Here is a 27,511-nt window from a genome sequence, read left to right on the forward strand (position 1 = left end):
AAAAAAAAGTGGAAACCTATGATTCCTCCTTGAAAAGAGGGTGCAATGTGTTTTCTCACTGCTCAGCAAATTCACCTAATTTTTTAGGTAACATAAGTCCTATCATCATCATTTATTTTCTGTCATGAGCAGAAATCATGGTTTAAGCAGTCTCTTCAAACCAGCCCCTTTCTTGTTTGCTCGCGAAGTGTCTGTGGATAGGTCTTGATTTGTATCTGCATGTGGCATTTTTCACATTCATTCAATGAAAACCACTTGGTGCCACAATTCAGGCCATTGCAGCAACTAATCTTCATTACACATACGCTCCTCAGAGTTTCCTTTTTTCATCCGATTGGACATTTTCCACATTATTGTCAGTGTTTCATGAATTCAGCCAGTTATAGGCTCTAGAAGAAGGTGGGCAGCAGAGTCACAAAGTGGAGGGGTGGTGGGAGATGCCCCCTCCCCAGCTGTGCACCCTTTCTCAACGGTCTGAAAATGCACTTGCAATTACCCAGTGATTATCCATCTCTGCTTCTTTCAGAGGGAAGGCAGATGCTGCTACTGATCTGTGAAGAAAAATCTGTTTATTTCTAAGAAAGCTCTTAAATGGTTTGCTGCGTTGCAACCTGTAATGCTAGAGATCTTTGAGGGGGGGCAAGGTAACCCAGACTCACATGGATCACACTTCACTGTAACGACTCTACACCTAAAATAGGAAACACTCTTGGAAAATTAGTAGTGGCTATTATATTTTTTTCTAGTTATTAATCACCTGATTTATATTTTAAGGAACTGGACTGAATTACTGGAATAGAACAAGGAAAAACTCTGCTTTGGATGTGTTGCGCAGGTGAACTTTGTTTAAAAGAAAGAAGAAAGAAAGAAAATCCTCTATACTGCATTGCTGTCATACAGTGGTATTTGTCCACTATGTCATTAATCATTACTAATAAATATTAACGTGCTACAGAAAGTACTGTAAGCCAAACACTGCATTTTCCCTTAGAGCTCTGCTTAGGCTTGTGAGGTTAGAAGACTTTTATTAGGGGACATTACCTGACAGTCAGCTTTCCCTCACCCTTCTAGCTTAAGCCAAAACTCTGCATGGATTTCAGCTTCCTTTTTGCTTGTCTCCTCTTTGGATGGCCATTGCTCAGCTTTAGGACTTAATGTCGTATTAAGCATGAAGCAGAGTTTACCTGAGAAATATTGAATAAGAAATCTGCCTAGAGTACAATTATAAAGCTATCATAATACTGTATATGGTTACCAAACTTGGAAAGACCTCTTTCAGAATGAATTTTAGTAAAAGTCTTCATGTATTAATGTTGCATATTAATGTTGTAATTTCTATATTAATTCTTTTAAGGATTCTCGGGCATCTTTTGTACTCTTTTCTACATGCATTGTTCTAAATGCATAGTATGATTCTCATTAAAAGAGTAGACTTTTCTTTTCCAAACTAAACCTGTCATGTTCAGCTTATCAGGATTTTCACCTGTATTTCTGGAGCAGGTAGATCTATATTCTAAATGCTGTGTGCCCCACAGGGACAACCAAAAGAGCCTAAATAGGCAGTGATTTCTTAACTTATGCCAGCAGCTATGTTTGTTATCATCCCTTGAAGTGACAGTTGTTCATTATGCATTCTTTGTCTCTGTTTCACAGATTTAACTCAAAACTGTCTTTTGCCTCTGTTAAATGGATTGTTAGAAAATCAATGCTATAAAAAATCCATCTCTGATAAGATTATCTCAAGAACATGCCACCCAAACGAGCAAATCTTTTGTCAGTAAACAAGCAGAACTGTAGACAGTGTAGACATCTCCAGAAAAACTACTTCAGATTTATATTGCCATCAGTCTTGCACAAAGAGACTAAGGCATAATTATAGTTAAAAAAAACCCAAACAAACCACACTTAAACTTTCCAATTAGTGTGCAATTGGAATAAAAATGATGATTAAGATTGCTAAAGAAAGATATATTTTCCAAAGAAAATCACATTACTGTTACAATACCCCAGGTTTGGGGATTTTGATTTTCTTATAGTGAACATCATGCATTGCATTCAAAAGACTTTTTCTTAGGCCAAGGTAATGCTGGAAGATGCAGCTCAACAGCACAAGGATGAAAAAAATATGCTTTTGCTGGGATAAGCAAGGTTTCTTTTTATTTTTTTCTTTTTTCTTTTGCCTTTTTCAGATGAGAGAGACTAGAAAATTGATCCAAATGAAAGTTTCATGTTTCATGTAAGACTACATCAGACATTAGCTTTTCCAAAGGTTAATAAATCAAGGGCTACCTGAAATAAAAGCAGGCAAACAAACAAACAAAAACTCTGTTGGACAAGCTTACTTCACAGAAAACATAATAAACACGTGAAATCTGATATACCACAAGCAAAATAAAGATTCATATTTTATTCATGGATTCATCAATGGTTTCAAAAGACTACCAGCACAGACAGATTTTTTATGCCACATTAATATTTTATTGTTTTTTATGGAATGGAAAAAAATGAACAGCGAGGATAAAATGATACAAATAACATTTAAAAGACAAAGGAGGAAGAGGGATTTAGAACTAATAAGACTGAACAGAAATGAGAGGGAAATGGTCAAAATATACCGGGCAGGTCTGGGTGTGACACGCACCCAGGGTCTTCATACAGAGCTCACACGACTTCGTTCTCCTTCTTTGCGTGTGTAAGAAACTCACCAGACTTGGCTCAGACAGCGGGCAAATTTGTATTCAGAGAACTGGCTTGCTCCTTGCTTGGGAGAAATGAACGATCAGAGAGAAAAAAAAAATAGCGCATCTGAACCTTACTAAACTTTTTTCAAGAGAAATAGCAAGTGAGCACACAGAGCAGCGTGCCAAAGCCCAGGAACGTGCCTGCCCTGTTGCTTTCCCTCTCCCTGCATCATTTCAAACTGTATTTTTGCTGCAAAGTGGGACTTTTCCCTCAAAATGCGCTCCCATGCATGGAGTTCAAGGACCCCTGTCTTAGCACGGCCCTGTCTGTCCTGCTCTCACCACCTTGCAGCTGCTGCAGTTGTAGCTCACCTGTTGAGAGTCATGTACCCACAGCAGCACAAAATTTTCCAGACTGCAAGATGTCTTTACTCCTTAAAGGATCACAGCCTCTTCCAGCTTTGAACCAACGTTTTTGCCCCCCACCCTTTTTTTTTTTTGGCGGCGGTATTACAGATGAAAAATGATAGATTATGATTTCTTATTTGTGTTGGAAAGTCTATGCCACAGCCAAAATTCACTGGAGAAATAAGTAGTTTCTTCTAAATGGCAGAAAGTGTTTTGTTAGAGTGAAAAGAAAGCGAGGAGACAAAATGAAAGGGCTTTCTCCAAGATCATATAGCTGTACTACAGCTGGCTGGAGAGCTGAGCTGAGCTCTGAGACGCGGTGTGCACTGTGCAGAGGCAGAGGCATCGCTGGCTTCACTGCCTATGCATGGACCGCCTGTGAGATGCTCTGCTCCCACCCGGCTCCGTCTCTGGGTGGAAACAAGGAAACTCCCGAGAAACGGAGGTTTGACAGACTTAACTTCAGCTTTAGTTCCGATTTCTAGGGGCTGGATTTGCCCCTGATTTATACTGACATAAGGATGGCTGCAGAACAGATTTTTCCAGGCCTCAGAGTCCCTGCTCATTATCCCCCGAGTACCAAGCCAAGTAAGATGGTTTGCATACTATATTTGTGTACAGGGTCCTGCATCTTTCATCCTTTACATCACAAAATGATTAAGAAGGCTACAATGTATTCTGTTATATACTCTATCACATTACAGTTTATAAAATATATTATCTCTGACTATATATAACCTGTCCTGTATGGAAAGAAAATATATTCCTGAGAGTGCTTGATCTACAAAACTTCACTGGTGAATAAGCCCCACTTGCAAGATAGAAATGTCCTATACTCTGCCCTTACACCTCAGGTTCTTAGACATATTTTTGCAAAAATATATTGTACAAACATGGGCTGCCATTGTGGAGCAGGAACATCACTTGCAGGTATTCATGGACACAGTCCATTTAAAATTATTTCTCTAAATATATAAAGAAGATTGATCCTGGAAGAAATATGAAATACATTAATAATTTGACAAATGATTATATCATAGCACTTGCTTATTTTGTTTCATTAAAAGGGCTCTCCCAAAGCAACTAGACTCTAAACCTACCCAGTGTGAGCAGATATAAGGCACAACCCAGTTTGTGTTTAAATTTGTTTTAAACTGGCAGTCTGTTGATGCAGCTACTCCAGACTTACACTGAGGCAACTGTTGGCACAATTTCTTGCACAGTTAAATCAGTTTAAGCATTTTTCATAAATGATTTAAATGTTTTCATTTCCATAAATATAAATCCATCAGCAACATCTTAAAACTTTTCATATTTTTAATGAAATGTTCAAGACTTCATCTTAATTTGCATTTAAAAATGCAAAACCCCCTAAAAAAAATTGAAACTGCTAGCTGTTTCTCCATAATTTTACAGTAGAATAACAAGATAAACTGAGATCAAGAAAAATTAAGTAAGAAAACATTATATTTTAAATAATTTAAGGATCATGCCACACAATGGTAATTTAACTATAAAAGCATCTTGTTAATCTAATAACATAATAACTATACAGTGGTCCATATACAATATCTTTGCAACGAAAAACCATTTCATTCTGAATGCAAAATTAAAAAAAATATATCCACCGTTTATCATCTATTCTTTGGTGCAAATTGTTAGTATTTATTATTTGTGCTATGGCCATAATTACTTCTGGGAATGCAAGTTTAGCATTATAAAAACACATAGGGAGATACAAATCCACCCCTGAGGAGTTTACAACCTACTTTTATTACCATAAAGTGTTGGAAATGTAGTGTATTTCTCCTTAGAATAAGTGTTTTGGGTTTCTTTTGTTTGGGTTTGGGTTTTAGCCCCTAGTAGCCAACTTTAATTTAACAGCAGTGACTTTAGTGAACTTTGCAAGGACAAGCGTGAGCTTGGGTGTCACACAGACAGGAGGTTGTGTCTGTCCTACGTGGACACCAGAAGCCTTGTTCTGTGTTAGGAGACAACCTACGTTTGGCACAGCCATTCTTCCTATGCACATTTTCTTTTAATCCGTCCTCACATACTTTGGCCTCTACTGGGAACCAATTCAGTCCCAGGATTTTAGTATCACATGCGCTTTACTCGAGCGTCCTATATTAGTCATTGAGCGTGGTTCATCCTTGCTTGCAGAAATAGACACATCTGGTATAATTGGCCAAGGAGAAAAGGCGGCCAGTCTATTTCCGATAATGGATAAAACATGGATTAACTCCTAGACTGGACATGGGGCCCAGATACACCATGCCAAATTGTTCCCTCTCAGCTGAAAGGGAGCTTCTGAAAGAGTCTCTGTGGAGTGGAGAGAGATAAAGGGTGCCTCCTTCCATTAAAGATGTGATTTTCCTTCTGAAGACTGTTATTTCTGCTATTTCTATGCCACTCTAAAGTCATGTGGGATTCATCCAGGCTTAGGGAGATGTGGATAACTGCATTAATTTTGAAAAGAGAAGATTTTTTTTTTTCTATTTTGGGAAATTTAATGTAAGCTGGTTTGGACAGAGGCCATTTTTGTCATGTGTTTGTAAAGCAGTAATTGTGTGCCTCATCCACGACCAGGCACTACAGCAACAAGATAAGATGGAGAATGATTGGTGTTTGAATTCTCCTTTTCTTCAATCTCCTCTATCTACTCCCCTGTTGTTTCCTCTGCCACTGTACCCTACTCAAGACAAAGGATTAATGCCAGTAATGTCAGGTCCTCTGACATTATGATACTACCTCAGAGACAGACCTCCAGGTTCGGGAGCAGATGTTGCTCAAGAAATAATATGAATGGTATCAAAAAATGTGGTTGCTGTCTGTGCTGCAGTTATAAGGTGCTCAGTATAGTTCAGTACCTAAGTGTAAAGATTCTTGTTCTTTTATATAGTTTTATGTAGTCTGCATATACAGTCTGTGTGTATAATTGTATAATCCTAATGTTCAGAATGGAACAGGTCATTTGATTTGAAGATCTTGCAATGGATAGTGGTTTTATCAGTGTTGCCTCCTGATGTTTTCAGCTCACTGAACCAGAACTTCTCTCTTCAGTGGGTTCACAGATCTTGTCATGTTCAGACAAGTTTTCTGTCCTACCTAGTCCTGCATAACCTAAGCCAAAATATTTTTTACTGGTTTCTATCGTATTTTCTGACTGCAGTTATTGTTCTTTGATCCTAGCATTTTTTTTGAAAATGGGAACCAAAAATCTGATCTATTTCAATGTAGAATCCACTTTCAAAACAAAATAGTGTTGGTGAATGCCCAAAGTTGAAAACTTTAGGATTCAGATCCCACATTTTTTTCTTTTCTTTTTTTTCTTTTTTCCTTTTTTTTTTTTTTTTTTTCTTCTTTTCACAGAATCATATCGTAGTAGAAGTGTTGACTAGAAGGGACCTCTGGAGGACACCTAACCCAGTCTCCTGCCTGGTGCAGGACTGTCACCAGCATGAGATCATGTCAGTGGTGGCTTTCTGGGTGAGTCTTGAAATGCCCCAAGTCTGGAGATGTCACAGTTACTCTGGGTGACCTGGTCCAGTGCTGCCTAGTCAGGAAGTCTCTGTAATGTCCAGCCACTTCCCAGCTGTCAGCACCAACAAGAATTTGGCTCCACAGTTTTATAATTTCCTTTCCAGAGAACCTCTCAGGCAAGTTTGGGCCACTCTAAGGGGCTGATCATCCAACCCAGCCTCCTTGGCTTACAGAGGAGGAGATTGGGGAAGCTCTTATCTCACCACGGAGAGGAGTCAGGTTAGCCAAGCACGGGTTGCTCTCGGTAAACACTTGACGGCTGAAGGATTTCTCATCCTGCCCACATTAGGCAAGAAATTCAAGGAGGATGTGTTCTAGGACCTTTCTGGGGACTGCAAGGAAGCAGACCAGCCTCCATCAGCTCTGCTACAACTGGATATTGCCATTGAATGCGATACACATCAGCCGATCTACCTCTACAGAGAAGACACCAGGAGAAATGAAGCTCAATTTCTGAGCGTTCTCTGAGATATCATAACCATCTCATATATTGCTGCACTACTTTACTAATTATAGCAGCAGCTATATATGTCTTTCCTCTTTCGGGAGTTTCTAAACAAGTTCTTAGCTTCCCAGCCAAAGCTTTACAGTTCAATTTCTCCTGGAGCACTAGAAAAAAAAAGAGCAGTCATTTGCTGGAATCATGAGCAGATAGTTTGCTGAGTTTAGTGGCAGGAAGCCTGAAGATAATCAATCCAGTTCTCCTCGACATACATGAATGCAATACAGCATGCCGAGTATGGTAAATTATGCGGTTCAAAACAAGATGAAAAATCTTATCAGGTGAAACTGTAGATAAAACTTCACTGGCAGAACATTACACTTCAGAATATCTCCAGGTTCTTAGAAGACTTTCCCAGTGTCTCACATAGTCAAAATCCAGGCACAGTTGGATAATTACACTGAATTAGGATATGTTTATGTTTTTATCTAGAATAACAGTTACATTTGCAGCACAACCTTCCAGATTGCTGCAGTTTTTCCTTCTCCAAGTTCAAGCAGTAATTTGGACATAACTAAGTTCACATGGAAGTGTTTGACTTTTAAAAAATTCCTCGCTCTTTACTGATTCTTTGTTTTCCTTCGTGTACAATTTCTTTTTTGAGCATTATCTAGTGCTTGCTTACATGAAATATAAAGTTCATCTTCTGTGCAGCTAGCAACCCTCTTTTCTGTTTCATCCAGCCATACCCAAACCAGATTTCTTAGATACATCAGTCAGTAGAGGTACTTTTCTCTATCAAGCACATAGCTTAGCTCATTTCAGGCACTGAGACAGATGATATAAATGTGAGCTGAGCTGGGCAATACAAAACTGCCTAAAATCCTTCTGAGGCTGTATAACTTCATAATTCTCCTGAGGTTCACTGAACAGTCATTTCTCTCTTTCTTTCTGCTTCTTTTAGGTGCGTTTAACTGACATGACCAAAACTCATTGCCTGGAAGTACAAAGGAAAAAAACCCTACTGTATATTTTACAGCTAGATTGTAATTGGGGAACTGCACTTTACTAGACCTGCCGTAAAACCCCTTCATTGACTTCTGAGCAGTGAAATATATACCGACTTCAGATGGAAAAAAAAAAACTAAATAGAGGAACCATTTCCACACAGTTGACATTTAGGGCTGTACTGGGTCTTTAAAGTGAAATCCTGAGCAGGGAATTGATTCACAATGTCCCTCAAAACACCAAGGAGTTATGACTCCTCAAGGTCTGGAAAAGGAAGATTTGGGGCTGTTTGTACCCTCTCTGGTATTAACAGCTTGCTGCATGATGAGACTTCTTCACGGTTGTCCAGAAACTTTTTGGGAACTCAGAAATGTTCCATATGTTGTTCTCTTCAAGTTCAGGTTTTATACTCTGCTTTAAATAACAATTCTTATGAAAACAAACAGACAAAGCAACAAGCAATATCCGTTCCAAAGTTAAATTCCCTTGGTCAAGTTTTAGCCACCTACAAAGTAATAGCTTCATTCTTCAGTCCCCTGTCAGTTCCATGTTACCATACAAAGCCAGGTTACCTATTGGAGAGCACAAAAGGGTAAGGTAAATTCCTACATTCGAGTACTTGAGATTGAACAATTTTGCATACATCGACATTTGTTACTTTTTTCACTTAAGGGGTGTGTATACTTTTAGAAATAAAACCTGAAATAAGCTTTGATTGCAAAGTTTCAGATAAGCTCTTTTAAACAGAAAAACAGATGAACAGATTGTTCAGCCCCACCATTTCTTTCCAAGTGCATATGTAAGGTCACAGCATTAGAGCAGACTCATGTTAAAATACTGTGGCCCACTGGCTGCTGTACAGAAAAACTGAAAAGGAAAAGGAGTATTACTCAGCCTTATTGCACTAATACACCTTTTCATGGCATCTGTAAAGCCTGTGTGCATCCGAATCGAAGAGTAAAAACTAGCGTAACAATGTTGTGCTCTCTAATTAGAGAATTGTGAATAATGCTGGTAATAAAAATAGTGTCATAAAAGGGCAAGAAAATTGTTTCTCCATAATAAAGAATGTCTCCACTGGGGTCACATTTAGTTTTTGTGGACTGACAAGGAAATCAGTCTCAGTAATATATTGTTAACCGACTGTTCCTCTGATCCTGAAATGTCTTCTCCACTCACATACATATTTCTAGCTTGTTAGGGTGGCAGCATGACAGTACAAAGGACTGGGATGTATGTCTGTGCATTGTAAGCATAACTTCTAGATGCTCTGAGTCAGGATTTTATAATCAGATAGCAGAGCTAAGTAAATGGTTTTGTTCCACATCTTCCCAAAAAATAATAAAAGGAAAGTCTGAAGCAGCTCTGGATACCGGGAGACTGCAAAGCTCTTTTGAGTTTTTAAAATGCATGTTTGGAAATATCTGCTGCTTTTTGTCTCATGTTCCTCAAAATCTGATCAAACGTTAAAGATAATCTGAATTTACATGGGGGGAAAAAAGCACATACTTCCGCCATTATCTCCTTTTCTGCTTCCTTATAAATCCAAACTGGATAGCATCCAATTTCTCATCGCAACTGCCTCTGGAAATGAAAGAGAGCCTGAATAGAGGAGGAGATGAGCTGCTTTAAATGCTTTTTCATAGTTCTTCTCACTGCTATGAAAGCTTCATTAAAAGCTGCAGCTTGCTTGTTTTCTAACTCTTCCAAAGTAATAAGCATATAATTGTGCTGAAAACTTGGGAGGAATGTATCACTGCAAGCCATTATGGCACCATTTTATTTCAAGGTCCTTCTGCATTTTCTTGGGAATCAGAGACCTCTGTCATTCACATCTGAAGAAAATTCAGAAGAAATAGTGTCTTTTTAAAGAGGACATTGAAAATTTGCAATGTTGATATGTCTACATAAATTACTTCTTCATGGACTATTGACTGTGAGTACATGTTGTGTAGCATAACAATTATTTTGCCTTTTTTTGTCTTCTTAGCCTACATTCAAAATATGTCAGGTACAGTGCTCACTGCTAACATACTAGGAGCCCTTTTGCATTTATTTTGATTTGTTGAGATGGAGAGACATGAGTAATGATGAAGAAAATTTGTGATGCCAGAATATATTACAGCCTATTCTAAAAAATTCAGCTACAGTGCTAAGAGCCACACATGCTATAAATGATTACATAGGCTTCCTTCTAATATCTGCTGTGGTGCAAAACAATCTTGCCTGCAGATGATAATAACTGCTCTTTTGAAACAGCTGGAAGGGATCTCAGACAGCACGGCTAGATGCATGCATTTCATAACACTGAGGATGACAACAATATTCAAAGCTCTTAAATCACCCTCTAAAATGACAGTCTTTCAGTACCAAAAATCCACTTCATGGATTCACCAAATTCAATCAAACCTCATATTTACTTATGAAATTCCACTTTTGAAGTCCTGGGACATATTCTGTATGCATTATGGAAGAAAACAGAGACTTTTGCATTGTTTGAGGCTGAAGTTCTGTGTTATTTCTTTTCTCATTTGAAAAGCCAGCCCCAAATATCACGGTGTGCAACACAGTGCGGAAGGAACATAGTATTTACAATATTTTAGAATGTAAGGGTAATTCTTGGGGTGAACTTATATTAGCTAAATAAGCTTAATGAGAACGCTGACAAAAGTATTTAGAAAGTCAGATATGCGTTCTGTTAAAGTGAATGTACATTTCTATAGAACGTGTTTTCTGTGGAATATGTTTCCTGGCCGTGTTTCCTTGTCTTTTTTCAGTCTGCAACACTAAATATCCTATATAAAGATCACAGCTCCCAAATAGTCATTCTGAATCTCTGTTCCATCTTCTTGTTTCCAGTTTACTTCTGGGATCCCAGTGAAAAATCCCTTCTAGTTTATAGTGAAACAGAATGGATTCATATCTCATAAAAACTGAAACTGAATTTTAAATGGTTGTTTTTTTCCACAGAATCTTGATAGCATCCGTTTTCAAGCTTTCCCCAAGCTAACTGTGCACCAGCATCCAGAAATAAGAAACTATATTTACATTTGTGAATTTTCTTTCACCAGTTGAAAAAAATAAATAGATATTCCAGAACAATAAAAGTAAAACCCATAGTGAGGCCAAAGAGAACTCCTGTTCCCACTGAACCAGTGGAAATTTTCTGGCATATTAAATAAATATGGGCAAAGCCAGTGGAAAGTCATTGCTTTACTTTATTCTTCTCTTTTTTTGTCAACAAAAATCTTGCCACACAAAAACTGGCCTTAGGATTTTATTCTCTGATTGAGGGGCTTTCCTGGTAGAAAGGAAAGAACATTCACAAGAAGTGAAACAATGACTTTTGTACCACAGACTTTACCCTAACTCAGAGAAATTCTCCACAGAAGCCAAATCTCATTGTAGAATTGAGGATGGAGGGTGTTCCTAGAATAAAATATTGAGCTACTTTCCCCTTTGTATTTCTTCTGAATTCCTGATTTTCAAGCAAGAAATGCTCCAAGAGGATTAAGCACTTGAGGTTCTGGAAGTAAATCCCAAATTTATGACCCTAGTCAATCAAAAGACTGTCCAGCCATGAAAGCCAACACAGCTGGATAGGGAGTTTTGAAATGGACTCCTGAACACAGATGTGGCTCTTTTTTTATTTTTTTAAATACAGGCTGCATTTTTCTTCCCTTTATTCTTAATTACAAAATCCAGAGGGGAAATGAGTGAAATGTTTGCTTTGCTGTCTGTGTGCCACAATATATGAGTTTTCATCAAAAACCTCAAATAATTTCAGGTAGGCTAATCTCTAGACACTCCCGGAAGCAATTAACATTGTCTGGTTTTGTAAATGCATTCTGCCCATGCCTGTTTGTCATGTGAACTGTACAAATATTATTTTCAGGGTTTCTGGTAAAGCTGTGATTGCTTATCCCAGAGTCACAGAACTGACTAGGCAAGGTGAGCTTATAAAATGGTCTGGCATTGCCGTCTGGAGCCAGGACATTTTGCTAACAAGCATCATTGGGGACTGAGCTGGGTAAGTCGCTCATTTGACACTAAATGGGGGAAGCAGGGAGAAGGATGCTCCAACCCTGAATGGCTGACATGCTTCTTTTCCCCTTCCTAGACAAAATTTCATGAAGAAAAGAGCCTTGAATTGTGGCCCGTGGTCATTTTTTTTTCTCCATTCCCTCATGGTTGACCTATAAGTAGAGGGACAGGGTTGGCTATTAGAAATAATAAAAAAAAAAGAAAAACAAAGTTTGTGGAATTTTACTGAGAAACAAAAATCAATTCAAAAATATGACCCATTATCATAAGCTTATCAACATCATTTTTATATATTTTCCATTATGGATAGCAATTTGCAAGTTGTTTTTTGCCAATTGCAACAGAGAAGGATCTGATGCTGAAGAAGAAGAAGTACTTAGGCTTTATCCTTAAATATTTATTAGTACAAGAAGCAACGTACTGCAATGTTCTGGCTTTGTGTCACATTCGATTCGCTTGTGTAGGTACAATCTGTAGGCAGCTGTTACACCTAAGAAACAAATTAGTCAAAGGACTAATGCAGACCAGCCCTTGCCAATGATATGCACAGCTTTCTAAAGAGGCTGGCACATTTTTGCTTTGTGCTTTGCATTTTTGCTATGTTTCATAGGCTTAGCAGCTTGCACTGCAGGAATTGAATGTGGCTACATGTCACTTTCGGTGTTTGAGACGCTTATTTGATTTATATGTATTTTTATGTAATGCTGGTGTTTCCAAGGTATGTGAGCAGAAGTTTTTTTGTTCCCTTTATTGCCTTACAAATTTGTATGAATTAGGCAATTATATAAGTTAGTATTTCAACGAGAGGGAGAAATAAATCTGATAGAGCAGTACAGAAAACCAGAGCTTATAATTGTCCTCAGGCCCCGCTAAGGTCTTAACCCTTTTAATGTTCTCATAACCCTTCCTGCAATGATGGTGGCATCCACTGTTTCAATATCAAACACACTGAAAAAAGAAAAATCAAGTGCTTCAAATCCCTCTGCCTCATATTTGTCAGTTGTGGCCTATTTTCAGGATTATTGAAAAAAAAAAAAAAGAAATTATTCTGTCCAGTATTTTTTTCTTGTAGAGCTACTGCATTCTGGGAGTTGTAGGAGCCCTTGCTCGACCGTGCAGAAAGCAGCACCAAAATCTGGCATTAAGATTAATAAGATGAAATCATTGTCTGTGAGCAAAGGAAAGCCATGTGATACCTCCATCAGCGAGGCTTTCATATGCAGTGACTTAAAACCCTTAAATAAATGGAGTTGATTAAGGTGAGCCAGAGGCAATTCAGCCACCAGCTGCTCCAGAGCCAAGCAAATAGAGGATATAGTTCAGCGGAAGGAGGGCAATGCTCCTTCGTTAGCAGTGAACTCCTCCAAGCTCTGAAACAGCTGCCATGGTGGTAATGAGGAGACCCATAACTACAAGGCACCTTCTGAGCAGCCACCTTGTCTACAGGTCCAGCTTCCAGATGGCGTGTCTCAGCCTCAGGACCTAAAAGCATACACTGGAGATGAGGGAAAGTCAGACAGTCCTACGAGCTGTCAAGTAGAGAAAGTGTCCCCAGGAGATGACTGGCAGTTTAGCAGAGCAGACGAGACAGTATAAACGTAAAAATGGAGACAAACAGAGCAGATGCAGGGAAGCCAGCTCATCATTTTTCTCTTGTGAAGTATCTGTGCTCTAGTTCTAATTAGCTAGGAGAGGAGCAAATTGTCATTTCAATTCAGACTTCCAGGTTTGGGGAGAGAGCTGTGCCAAAGATTAAAGAAGATATCTGACAAAGAATATGAAACAGGAAAAGAGCATCTTTATGGCACACCTGCAGGTGATACATATTATCCTCTTAATGCCTACCAATGCTTTCATTCAAAGATAACAAATTACTAGTTGTGTCTGCATAGTCTCCACAGTTACAGATTAGCCTTTAGCATTGCCTCTTGGCCCAGGGCTTCACCTCACTGCAAGCTGCCTGAGCAACAGCATCGGGTGTTTTGGGAGACACACACATCCAGCTCTCTTGCCCGAGTCTGGGGAGGCTTAGCTCTGGTCCTGCTTGCACTTGGCTTGATTGCCAACCTACCCGGTATTGACAATGCCAAAGTATGAGTTTATGTTGAGCGTGCAAGCTAACTGAAGTGCTAACTGTCCTCTAATGCCTCTCCAGGATTCCCCCATGAATGCTGAAAGAAAAAAATACCTGCTCATGGGCATGTGGATATATGAAAATGCTTGGTCAGTGATACCATTTTTAGAGGTTACTTCTCTGAGAGAAGGAATGCCACTGGTTACCCTTACACAACATGTGCTGAATATCTGCTAACATGTTCACGGGCTTCAGAACTCCAGCTCTGGGCTCTCAGAAATGTCCAAAGCCGATCTTAACAACTGAGCTCCAAATTACTCCTGCTATTTGCAAACACACAGTTCTTGGGGAAGGTCTTTGGATGCATGTAAGCAGCAAAGCAGCACTGTCATACTGCCTCTTCACTAACCCTTCATGTCTCAGTCCAATATAAGCCAATCTAGCGGCTTCTTTGCTGGATGCAGGAAGCCCTTTTTATCTGCAGTTAGCTTCACATTACCAGATAATATTAGCTGAGCACCTCTTTTCTTCCCATCTTCAGAGGCTAGAGCCTGTGTCCAAGATTTTGTCACTAAATGTAGAGGGTTTGAGTCCAGTGTGTGATTTCCAGTCTCCCTTGTGTGCCCTGTCTGGGACAATTTCCAAGCTACAGCGATTCCAGGATTTACCATGTGCAATGGCAAAAGAAATCTGCATACAGAAAGCAGGCGCTTCCAGGATCTCTCTGCTGCGGTGGTGACTGCATGTGCTGGAATTTGTGTATGCAGCCACGGGCCCCATCATGGTAAAAGTAACTAAAACAAAATACAGAGTAAAACAAGCTGGTATTTAATGATTTTATTATGACTGTTTCGTACCCAGGCAGAGGTCATTGCGCAGAGGCTGGTGACGGTTATAAATGCAGGGAAATGGAAATGTGTGGAAAGCAACAGAAGAAACAGCAGAACAGGGGTTAAAGGAATGACATTTTTAATTACTACAGAAGATGGAGACCAAATGATATAAAGATAAGGTGATGGGAGGATGAAGAACAGAACTGGAAACGTAAAATAATGAGGCAAAATATCCTGGCCAGCATCAATTTCTAAAGCATATAAAAGACACATCCAGAATTAGTTTACTGTTTTCACTCAAGAAGAACCCAGAAGATAAAGTGAGGATGTCAGCAATGTTTCTTGTCCTCTGTCACACATAAGTGATCCTGACCAAACCACTTGGGCGCACACATCTCAGTGCTCAGGAGTACGCAAGGGTAAGACTGAGCGGGTCAAACCAGCCGTTTGAGAGATTTGGCCAAATGCTTCCCCCTCTTAAGGTTTTGCATTTTTGTATTGAATTTTGTTACACTGATTTCCTACAGCTGTGCTACTTCTATCTGGGTCTTCTTATATCATATTTCAGCTTAATTAGGAAATACGTTCTGTTTTTTCATTCGTTCATTTGAGAGATTTCCATCAAAACCAATTATTTAAAAGAAAAAATACCTTTGCACATTTGAACTTCTTCACTGGGCAGAGTGGGAGACGTAAAGCTCAGAGCAGTGCTGGTCACAATCCTCCCCACAGAAAGCAGAATATAAGCAACAGAAATTACTGTAACAGAGACTGCACAACCAGGTTTAATTTAATAAGGTAGGATATTTTATTAACACAGATATTTGTTATCATTTGCAACCTATGATTTTTGATTGGATTGATGGGGCCATATTAAATGAATTGTCCATATTTTTATATGCTTTTAGAGAATTAGAAAAGCAGTTTATGGGTTAGTTTAAAATAAAAAACTTATGCTATATGAGTTCAGATGTTCATTGTCTCCATACATTTGATTATAATGCCCACTGTGACTTCTGCTTTATAATTTCACTAACACATCAGAATTGTTTTATTTCCCTTAGTTTTCAGTGCTAATTTTGAAGCAAAGCTTGAACCTTTCCTGAATTATTGCAAAAATCGGAGCACCTAAACCTCACTATATATGAAGTGATTTTATACCTTTGTGAAGACTTTAACGTTGGGTGAGAAGCCTACATTTATTCTTCAGCATTCAATGCTTTTAAAAGAAAGGTCTGATGAAAAAAATGTATCACTGAAGACTGCACTATCCAATCTATATATTTGGTAAAAAAAACCTGTGCCTGCTTTTCAACAAGAAGAGGGAAGTTTGGCTTTTCCTTACTTTCTAATTTTTGGGTTAAATCTGTACAGGGGATTGAGAGGAGGAGGCTTATGTTACTGGGATTTAGAAGATGTTGTAAATTGGAAATCAGCTTTTTGATGATGAGGCATACAGAATAAAAGGCAGGTTTGTAGAGGGGAAGAAGTCTTTGCAAACTGTTGTGTCAGCTGGGTGGAAATCTTGCTCTGAACTTTTCTCTACTGCTAGATGATCTTTCTGGGGAGCTGAAAAGGAACAGAATAGGAGGTTATTTGCCCCAGCTGAGAATATTTTACAATAGTTACTAGTATAACAATGGGTAGAAAACTAGACTGATCAGGGAACAAGGGATATATAATTAGCAAAAATTGCTGTATGGTGACCCAGCTGGGGCAACTGATAGCTTTAGGTAACTGGTATTCAAGGCTTTTGGAGTTTTATAGCTATTTGCATATCAAAAGCTGTAATTTTCCTTGAAAATGAATGGAAGTCTCTCTGACTGAGCCCACCTGATTTTTATTTTCTTTAGTAAGATTCTTCAACCATTGGCCTTTTGTATTAACTCTTCTTTGGTGTGGGCTTTTTGCCTGAATTAGAGCTGCTATTTTGAAAAAAAGGTAAACCTCTTCCTCCATTTCTCCACCTCAGGTTTAAAGCTTTGGCTGCTTACTATCTTATTCCTCCTTGACTTTTAAAAATTATGTTTTGTTGCATGATGACAGTTCAGCAAGGATTTCTGTGCAAGCTCAGGAGAAGGTGACTATGTTAAATAGCTCTTTTACTCGCTCTAGAGTAAGAGGTCCAGTAGGAGAGGTCTCCCAAAGAAGAGGCTCTGATAATCTTGGCTTTTAAGTAGGGTTTCTGTTGAACAGCCCTTATTCTTCTTTATCCAACCATGGATCTATCCTTTATCCTGTTCTAAAAGAGAACAGAGAACACATCAATGATATGCCTAGCATGAAGACTTCTTGTCTAATTCAAATACAATTTGAATCTTTCTGGATGCAGTGAGGACTAACTAAAGGGACCATGTCCAACTAAGGGCTTCCTTAGTGGGAGCAAGGTGGTCACCAAAGGGTCAAAGCTTGCCCTGGTAAACAGGCAGATGTGATGGCATGACGCAAGAGAGGGCTTTCATCAGTACTAGAAAGCTGATGTCTTCAGGACATATGAAGTATGCACAGACAAAGGACGCTTAAGATCAAGGAATACCTTGAAACAGTAGGTCTTATTATTCAGTAGCTACAGATTCTAAAGGAGAGAATAAACGCAGAATTATTTTCTTTTACTTTGCTGGCTTCTTGGGTAGAAGTTTAGAGGATGGTTCACTGTTTTAAAAAATGATAATTGCATCCAAATTCCATTAGTTGAGTCTGTGAGTATGCTATTTCGTGGCTAAATTTGTCTTTCTACCTCTGCAAGATTAATCTCTCTAGAAAATAGAGAAAGAAGCCGTGCAACTTTTCAGATGCTGATGAACTATTTATTTATTTATTACCTTGATGAAGCAACTAGGATACCAGGGCCTCTGATAAATTTCTCTCTCATCTTACAGTGCTTTAATGTTTTTCTTCCCCCCCAGCTGCACACATGCTGGTCTTGTGAGGTTATTAAATGATTTTTCAGGAAACTGCAATGTTCTTTACGGTTGTCATGTTCATACATATAGATAAACTGACTAGCTAATCCACTCTGTTCAGTTAAACTGAGTGGAAAGGGTGGGGATGGGTAGAGGATCAGCAGTAACCCAAAAAGAGAAATTAAATAAGAGTAGGTCATTTTTGATAGTGCATCCTTTATGGGAGCTTGGCTGCCCAAGAGTTTTCTTACACTGAGCTGCATTTGAAATTAAAGTCTCCTCACTCCAGTCAAACACGAATTACCTACTGAGCAATGGGAGGACTCAGTCCCTTGAGTGCATTTGATGACATAGCTCAGGTGATGTATGCATGTGCACCAGCAGTTGGTGGTCTTGACCTTATAGAATGTACTAATTAGATATCCCTTTTCCTGTTGTCTTTGGCAAATAAATTGCTATCATCATTTTCACAGATTATGGAAAAAAAAACCTGCAAATAGAACATCTGCTTTTGATTAAACACATGCAGAGATATTTCAACACATACCCATTAATCAAACTTAAACTTTGCTTTTCACCTCCTTTAGTTAGTCAAACAATTGTTATAAAGATCTATTTTTTCTTCTATATAGCAGTGGTTAAAAATTTACAGGGCAGGGGGAGAGGTTGGGGAAGGACCTGGAAACTTTAAAGACTTTATTCCCTATATATTGCCTCACTTGCACAATTCACTTTGGTCTAATTTTCGAAATGGGTGACCAGCTATATGAGATAACACAGCTAGGGCTGAATGCCTCTAAAACCAACACTTCTAGAGGTTCATCGCTGCCAGCATTATTAAGCTCATCGCTGAGGAAAGGATGATTTGCTGCCTGCAGAGGCAAGTGCAAAGCTGATTCGGGAGCCTTTTTCTGAGTCCTGTGAGGGAAGAGCTGAAGGAACATTTTCTGTCTCCAGCTGTTCTGAGTTTTGTTAGAATTAGCTGGAGAGTCAAAGTTGACAATGCCTTAAATATGAAAGTGGTAGAACGTCCTAAAATGTAGGGTCAAAATGTGTTAATTAGGTAACAATTAATTTTGAGTGACCTCTAGTGGTACTTTGCCACAGTTTACCTTCAAACAGATAACTGGGATCCCTAATAGTAACTGAAGTTCAGGCTCTATATTTAATAGGGTAAATACTCTGTAGCTAAATGGGGAGGCCACATCATAGGTTTGTTTTTCTAAGAAAAGTTCTGATAACTTGGTAAAGAAAATCAACGTGTTCTTTATGTATACCTTTCTGCTAAAATCATTTATTATTACACCAGGTAGAGCAGTACACGATACAAGCTTTCTATTGCATGAATAAGGACAAGTATACCTGTGCAGCAATAGGAAGATATTTTTACCAAATGCAGACACACTGTTACGAGCTTTAACCAAATCTGTATGGGCAATAACATCTGTCATGATGGTTAAATCCATCTCCCATGGTATTCCTACCTACAGCAGCTACAGCAAAGCCGGAGTGGGACTGCAGTCGGGGCTGGGGGTCACGGCTTGCAGACATGCATGGGATGCAGCCCTGCAGGCTGCGAGATGAAGATCAGAGTTGTGCATAGCAAAAAGTGAGGGATTTGCCATCTTCGAATAAGGCATTACAGCTCTAAGAGCTATTTGGGGTTTCAGGTGATATAAACCTATTTTTTATTACCCTGACATTTGAGAATGCTCCGTCTATCAGTGGGTCAGCTGTGAGTACTTTGAAGTGATTACATTTACCATATTCCCTATCTGACAGGAAGGCAGGACGGTTATTAGCTAATTGGCCATCATGTACACAGAGAGAGATCTGTACAAATATCAGTGGGTCTTTTTCTTCTCTGAGTCTGTGTCTCAGCACTCCCACACACCTTGGATTCTTCCATTGGCATGTGTGTAATCCAGATATCTCATTCCAAAAACATAGCTGGTACCTAGAGAAGTGCCAAAGGGCACCTGGAGGTGACCTCTTCTGATGAGATATAAGACCAGGTCCCTGCCTACTTATGATTGCAAAAAAATCCCGTGAGGTGGTTTATAAACATGGCAGAATGAGCCCCGGTGTCCACATTAAAAGGGTCAAGTCTCACTCTCCAAGTGAGATGCGCATATGCATATTAATAGTTATGCATCTCAAAGTGGTGTTGGGAGAGGCTGCAGACAGACAGACTGCTGCTGTGGCTGCCTCTGCTCTCCCATGGGTTTGCTTAGGATTGCCTTACAGGCCAGCATCTTTCCTGCGGGGACATAAACCCACCCTGCAAAGAAGAGATAAATAGATATTAAAGCACAGGAAGGTCAAATTATTTGCTCAAGATAATACTGTGCAACGATGGAGGTGATGGGAGCGATGTGACGCTCAGGCTCCGTGCATGGCAGTATCTAATTGCAGAAGGTGAGGCTTTATGCTAAATACAAGTTTTGCCTAATGAGGCAAATCTTGTTTTTTTCAAATGCTCCAGAACACCAGCCAGGTAGTAAATTAGTCCCCTTAACTTTTTCTAAGATCTTACCTTGGGGTGAATTTTGAAGCACATCCCAAGTAGAAATGCTCAGTGTTTGTTCTGTAAATGTACGGGGCAGTAAAGCATGGCTCATGTGCGCTGAGGACTTCAAAATCAACAAGCAAGTAATCATAGACAGCAAAGATTTAGTGTCTTCACAATTACAATCCCACAACCCCATGAAAAGTCACAGTAAAATATGAGTTAGTTCTGATGTACAGATTTGCAGACTTTAAATTTGCACAGGTACTGATGCTGGCTTCAAAATGCATAAATAAATATTCAAATGCCTTCCTCAAAATGCACCAGACCTGTACGACAACATGTGACCCGCCATTTAGATGTTAATTTTTATGAACGGTCTTGAATTATTGTGATGCATAGAAAAGTCACTTTTTATTTGCATTCCGTATACGCAGCGGCTTTTGATCATGATGTTCGATGAAATTGTAGCTGACTGACAGTTTCCTTCACTAAAAGATTTAAGTCCAAAGACACTGTTAGAATATATGACATAATTATTTTGCCTAATGGAAAAACATTCATTTTGATAGCAGTCTTAAATTACTGCTGCCTTAAAGGCAAATGCTTTAGTATATTAAGGATTTGAAAATTGGCTGATTAGTGGTGTAAATCTTGAGCAGGGTAAGGGTAAGGAAAGCTTGTATTTGGTCCATTATTTAATTGATCATTGAACAACTTGCAAGTATTTAATCCTCTCTTTATTTATTGGTTTTTTTTTTTTCATGCATACATGTCCTGCTTCTCTTATGGGCTGAATTTATTTGTTTCTCACTTAATTAAAAATCTTTTAGCTCTTTTATTTCATGAATAACAGAGATATCCAGTAGTACTCTATGGACAATGCAGTAAGTTTTACTAAATACCTAAAAATTGGTATTTTTAATCTTCCTAAGGTGAAAGTATTTCTATAGTTAAATCTGGCTTTGTAAGGTAAAAGGTGACATTAATTTATTTTTAAAATACATTTATTAATTCTCAACTATTTCCTAATAATAGTCATGTTTGGGTTTAATATTAGTGAGAGATTGCTATTATTAGACTTGGTGCTAGGACAAAGTTGTGATCCTTTCAAAACACACAAAAGAAAAAAAATGTCTCTGTAGCTTTATGGCAATATAAAAGTAAGTAATTTGATCTCTTCCTCTAGAATCTTACTGCTCTGAAAAGACTTTTAAATCTATTTTACTTACAGTCAATGGTTAACTTTGGTGTGTCACGTGAGTTTGCACTTAATCAATTTTGTGGCGATCTGCTCCTTTTTTGCTCTCTATGCCAGAGTAGGAGAAACACAGTTAAACACAGGAGCTGATGGAAACTCTTCAAATGAAATTTCATATTTCAGAGCAAGGCAGAGCAGCTCTGAGCGCCAGATTTACCCATCAAAGGTGACAAAGTTGGGATTCGGTGGTACTGACTGCAGGCAGAAATAGGCATGAGGAACTTGGGTAATGGTTTAGCTTAAAAAAAAAAAGACCGCAAATAAGCAAGAAAGAATCATTCAGATTTCCAGGCTGCAGGAACTTCTACAAAACCATGGAAATACAAAAAATACAGCTCCTGTGGGCTAGCACAGCCTTTGCAGTGTGACAGACCTGCATTTCAGGGAACAAATGAGACCTTCTAGAACAAGATCCTGTCCAAAAGCAAAAATCCCATGGATTTTCCTAACAATTACCTGCCATTATCGACCATAGTCCCCAGTCCACCAAGTACTAGGGTAGGAGCTCTGTGAGCAGGCTGTCAGGCCTCCCCACCTGCAAAATCTGTCCTCAGGGTATAAAGCAAATAAAGAATAGTTATGGTTTCTGTGTGGACAACTAAACCTTCTGCATCCCTTGAAACAAGTCTTCCTTATCAGCTGAAATCAGAAATGACTGGACAGGAGTCATATTAGAGGTTTTATTACAGCACAATGAGAATGTAGGAATTTTTAGTGACTTTGCCCTAATCTCCTACTAATTGGGTGATGTAGAGGTGAAGAAGGAAATCCAGCAATACATTGAGGGGGTGAAAAGCTGTTCTCCCTCATAAGTGTGTTTATTTACTGTTTTTAAGGGAAGTACATAATCTGAATCTCTTGTTTCTGCTTTGGTTATGATTTAAGCTTGCAATGGTGTGGCAGGCTCAGCTGAAGCTCTGGTTTGTATTAGGATCCAAGATTATAGCTTTCCAGTAAATAAAGTGCAGCTCTGAAGCTGCTTCTTCACAAAGATTGCCGCCGTCTTCTGTATCTGTTTCACAGTTTGTTTTTTTTTTTTTAATTCAACAGAAAAATAGCCATGAAAGAAGGATTAAAAAAAAAAAATTCATAGATAAAAAAGCCATATATGACAGACATTCCAGATAAATGAAAAGAGAGACAGATTTCAAAACCTTCTTATTCTTGAACAGTATTTTATGCAAATACTGTCAAAAATACAACTATTTGCATAGGATTCCTTTGCAGGAATTTTTGCTTACCAGTAAACCTACAGTTTAAAGATTTATGCTGCAGTTGCAATGCTCAAAGTCTCAGGCTTTCTGCAAGGCAGTGAGATGGATTCTGAAGTCCTTATAAAGCCTCTGCAAAGCATCGTGTGTCTACCACAAATTCCTGAATAGAACAATTTAAGTCACATCTCAGAAACCAGCTAGAAACTCTGAATTTTTGGCACGCTTTAAATGACTGTGCTTGTTGTTATGGTAATTCTATGAAAAAGACTCTCAGAAATCAATTTGTTGTTTGCATATAATTCCCTGAACTGAGAAAGAAGCTGCTGGATGTTGGGTAGATGAAGGAACTGCCACTAGAGAAGCTGTTGAGCTCAATTTAAGCCTACAAGATGTGCCAGCATTTAAAAATCAATAGGCTTGATTGCACCATGTCCGGAGGGTGGGAGGGAGTGAAGATGCTAATGGCACAGCTCGGATGATCTCAAAGGTTATTTCACAGCATTTCTTTCATAAACCGGGATGCACTAAGCCCAGTAAGGGCAGGACCACTGCCTGCATTTATTGCAGGATGCATACAGAGAAGGCTCTTGGTGCCTACAGATGTGAGCTGTTAAACTATAAAAATTAGACAAAACTTCAAGCTAGGTTGGAAAGTAGCATTTTAGTGCGAATGGGAAAAGAGTCAAAGTTGAATTTACCAAGCCAAAAACAGTGCTGAAGGAAAAGTGCTACGAATATGTAAATTTGTTAAAGGTATAATTGTACTGAACACAGGCAAAGAAACAGTGGAAAAGCAATAGTAGGGGTTGTTGGAAGGATGGGAATGATTTTACATGTGGAAGTCGGTGCGTGAGCTGCATTCAGTGTGCCCATTAAAAATCCCCAAACCACAGGCTTTACTTATAAAAGTGGCAGAGGGAATAAAGTTTTCCAAACTGCGCTTGTCCAAAGCCTGGCAGCAACATAGGAATCAGAATTTAAAAAAAACACTAATTCTGACTGAACTCACACATACGTGCCTACTGAAGTATGAAAGATTACCCTGGGGGGGAGCCAGTTACCTGCAGGATCTCAAAGAAGAATGGATTGAGTCCTGCAGAGAATAAATAGTATTTTCTGGTTTTTGGATGACATACTAATACCTGGGAGGAATTCAGACGAGTATTTACAAAACCTTGAGGAAATTCCAATGCATTATAAAGCTATGTTTTAGAGCGAACAAAAATAAGATGGTAGGTGTGGGATTTTTTTCATCTCCCTAAAACCAAGTTCCTTGCCTAAGTTTCAGGAATAAAAGCTTTAAAAGAGAAGATAAAAACTATGGAGTATGCATAAGGACCTTGGTGTTGCACAATTTCTGTTGGTTTTATCCATATTAAATGTTTCTTATGGAAGTTCCAAATTCTCTCTGCTAATTAGGTTGATGTCTTTCCTGATATAGGAAACATAAAATAAATTTGGATGAAACATTAAAATAAGATTTTTGGAGGAAGACACCAAAAAGTCCAATAGCTCTAACCTATTGGCACCCTTTAATTCGAGGTCATCCAGGACAACCTTAAACTGTAATTTTCTGAAGGAAAAGGGGCTATTGCTTCATAAGACTATGGGAGCAAAAAGTTCCCAGTCATTTGTCTTTTAGACCATTATCAAAATCTGAAAATACATCTAAATTTTTAAGAGACCTGCAGTCTTATTTAGGGATTAATAAATTCTACGAGCATCTATTTTAAAAAATACTCTTGATGCAGATAGTAAACCATTGATAAAAAAGAGCAGTGACTAATTTACATATTTTTGGAGGCAGGCAGGTTTTGGGGCTCAATCTTTTTATTGCAGGCTTACTAGTCCTTGTAGACTATCAGAAACATATTAGTCGTATGTCCCTCCTTCCAGTCACAAATTCAGCTGGAGACAGAGAAGAAAACGTGGTTTTCTGAAAAGAAGTCTGACTTTGTGTGGTTTTGGAACAGCCACATCACAGGAGCCATTCAAGCTCCAGTGCTTCACAGAGCAGCGTTACCTGGGCAGAAGAGGCTGCTTTCCAGAAGGGACTTTCAGTAGTAGCACCGAGGAGCTTATGAAACTCTTTACTAGCAGAATTATACAAGTAGCATTGGGAACAAATAAAAAAGGAGAGTAAGAAGTTATTCTTGGTGGCAAGCTTTGACCAAGGCATCTGAGCCCCCTGTAGCCTGCAGGAACAAGGGGAGGAGGTGTTTCTGCCAATGCCTTCCGACTGTACATCTTCTGCGTGGTTGCCTGGACTTGCAGCACACTCCTCTGTCGGCAGCATTTGTTATGGAGGACTTTCTTGAAATTCTCTGCAAGGCTCTCCTGGGAAACACGGTGGCCCCAGGGACACTTGTGTGCACTTCTGCCTTGGCCCCATCCAAGAGCCACTGGAGAGAGGCCCTTCAGTTATGTCCATTTGCTCCCCAGGCTCAAGGGAAACGGGGTCCTGCATATTTTAGTACAATCTTGTGGCCTGTGCGTTCAGCTTAGTAACAGGGAGGAAAAGAAAACATTGTTGTCCTCAGTTAATTGCTTCTTTGTGACAGAATGCACTTCAAAGACACTTTAGTCTCAAGTGCATCTTAGCAGAGAAAACCCATATTACTGATTTTAAAACCCCCTATTTCCTGCAACACAGATGAATGAATTCCATATAATGGAATATTCTCCACCGAGCATCTCCACATGCAAAAGTGGAATGCAAAATTAGTTTGGGGTTCGGTTGGGGTTTTTTTTGTTTTGTTTTTTAAAGTACTGTTTTAATGAGTTGTTTAGTTTAGCACATTTGGATCTTCCAAATTACCTCAAGGGGATTCATATGTTAACGAACTACACAGCTGTTGTTTGTGAAACCAGCCTAGCACAAGCAGAGCATGTTGTGCAAAGACTTAAATGCTTTGTTGGAGAGGTCACTGCATTCCTTTTTCTGCTGTCAGTTATTAATAATAAGCCTACTACTTATTTTTAAACACTAAGTTAATTTTTTTTCAGTGTCAAATATATTCCAGGCTGGTTCAGTTTGGTATTGAATGCCTGGGTCAAGATAGGAAAGCTGCAATCAAAGGATGACCTGATTTTCTGCGATTGATGGAACATTTCAGGGTGAGGAAGACTGGCAATGAAGTTTCAGGCTTTGGTGGTGGCCTGAAGAGGCTGTATTGAGCAGAGATAACGTTTGCAATGATAATTGTTTTATAAACATGCCCTGATATGCTTCAAAAGCTTTAATTCTGAATTTCTTAAATTAGGCAGGCTTTGCTCCTGGCAAGCAATAAACTGTTTTCATTTTAGAGATGTCACTTTACATTTAAGGAAATTAATAACTGGGAAAGAGAAAAAAAATCCTGTTTGGTAAATAAGGGCACAGAATCTGTTTCTTTTATTTCAATTCAAGTATCCAATGAAAATCAACAGAAGTCCTCGTTGAACAAAACCTTGATTATTAAGGGCCAGAGAGACAGAATTTATATGCTGAAACAGGAATCCCAGTTCTCCCCATCTCATGGGAAGCAGGACTGGCCAAGTGATGTGCTGGCAATGCTCTGCTGTTCTTGGAGCTTGCCTGACTGCCGTGGCTGCAACACAGCACTGGAAAACCCCGTGGGCAGCAGGTTGTCCTGAAGACATTGGCTAGGGACTGCTGCTTCACAAGCCACTCTCACATAGCACATTTCATATCATTCTGGCTCATAGATCATTTAATCATTTAAATATTTGTGTTTGATTTCCTTCGTGTGCTTTATTACTGAAAATAAGTTCCATGATTAATCATTAACATCAGAGCAACCTCTGCTGGATGGTGGAGACGGAGCTCTTTTCTTAGTGGCACAGCACGTTACAGAATTTGATTTCGATATATCTGCTGCTCAATTTTGAAATATCTGCTGCTCAATCCAGGCTTTTTTTTCTCCCTCAAAGGCATTAGTATTTAAGTATACGAAATGACATTTTGCCTAGAATTTAGGCAGAATATAAAATAGATGTACAACTGGGGCTTTGCCAATTTTCAGCACTCCATATTGGCACTGTAGTCCTGAGAACAGCGTCTTCTGTCAAAGCAAATGCAAACGTAGAGCGACTTTCTTGAACACAAAGCAAGAATTTCATCTAGGCCTCCATGATACAGTTCTGAAGACATAATTAAGCTCAGACCAGAGAATAAAGATTTTGCCTTGCTGAGGACAGAGAGGTTACCAACTATTGTCAAGGTTTTTTTGTAAATCAAGTTTTCAGAAAGACTTTGTGTTCCTAGAAAAGCCCTTCTAAAAAGAAAACAACCCATGTTAGGGGAAAATACAATAATGTTTTACCAATGTCCTTGTATTACTTTTTTACAGATGGGAAACTGAGGCACAGAGTGTCCCAGGTTATTTAGCTTGGAAATAACATTGGGAATCAGTGCAAGCTCACAGCCGTTCAGAGCACAGTTAGTTTTTAAGATTGTGGGACACTTTCCATCCTATGCCAATGCAACCACCTGAGAAGGATGGTAGGGATGACAGTTAATGTCACCTACAGTGTCTGCTCATTGAGTGGTCATCTGTCCCCAAGGAACTGGGCTAAAATCCGTCATTCA

The sequence above is a fragment of the Platalea leucorodia genome (assembly GCF_965183815.1).
Source record: "Platalea leucorodia genome assembly, chromosome: 8".
Taxonomy (NCBI): Eukaryota; Metazoa; Chordata; class Aves; order Pelecaniformes; family Threskiornithidae; genus Platalea; species Platalea leucorodia.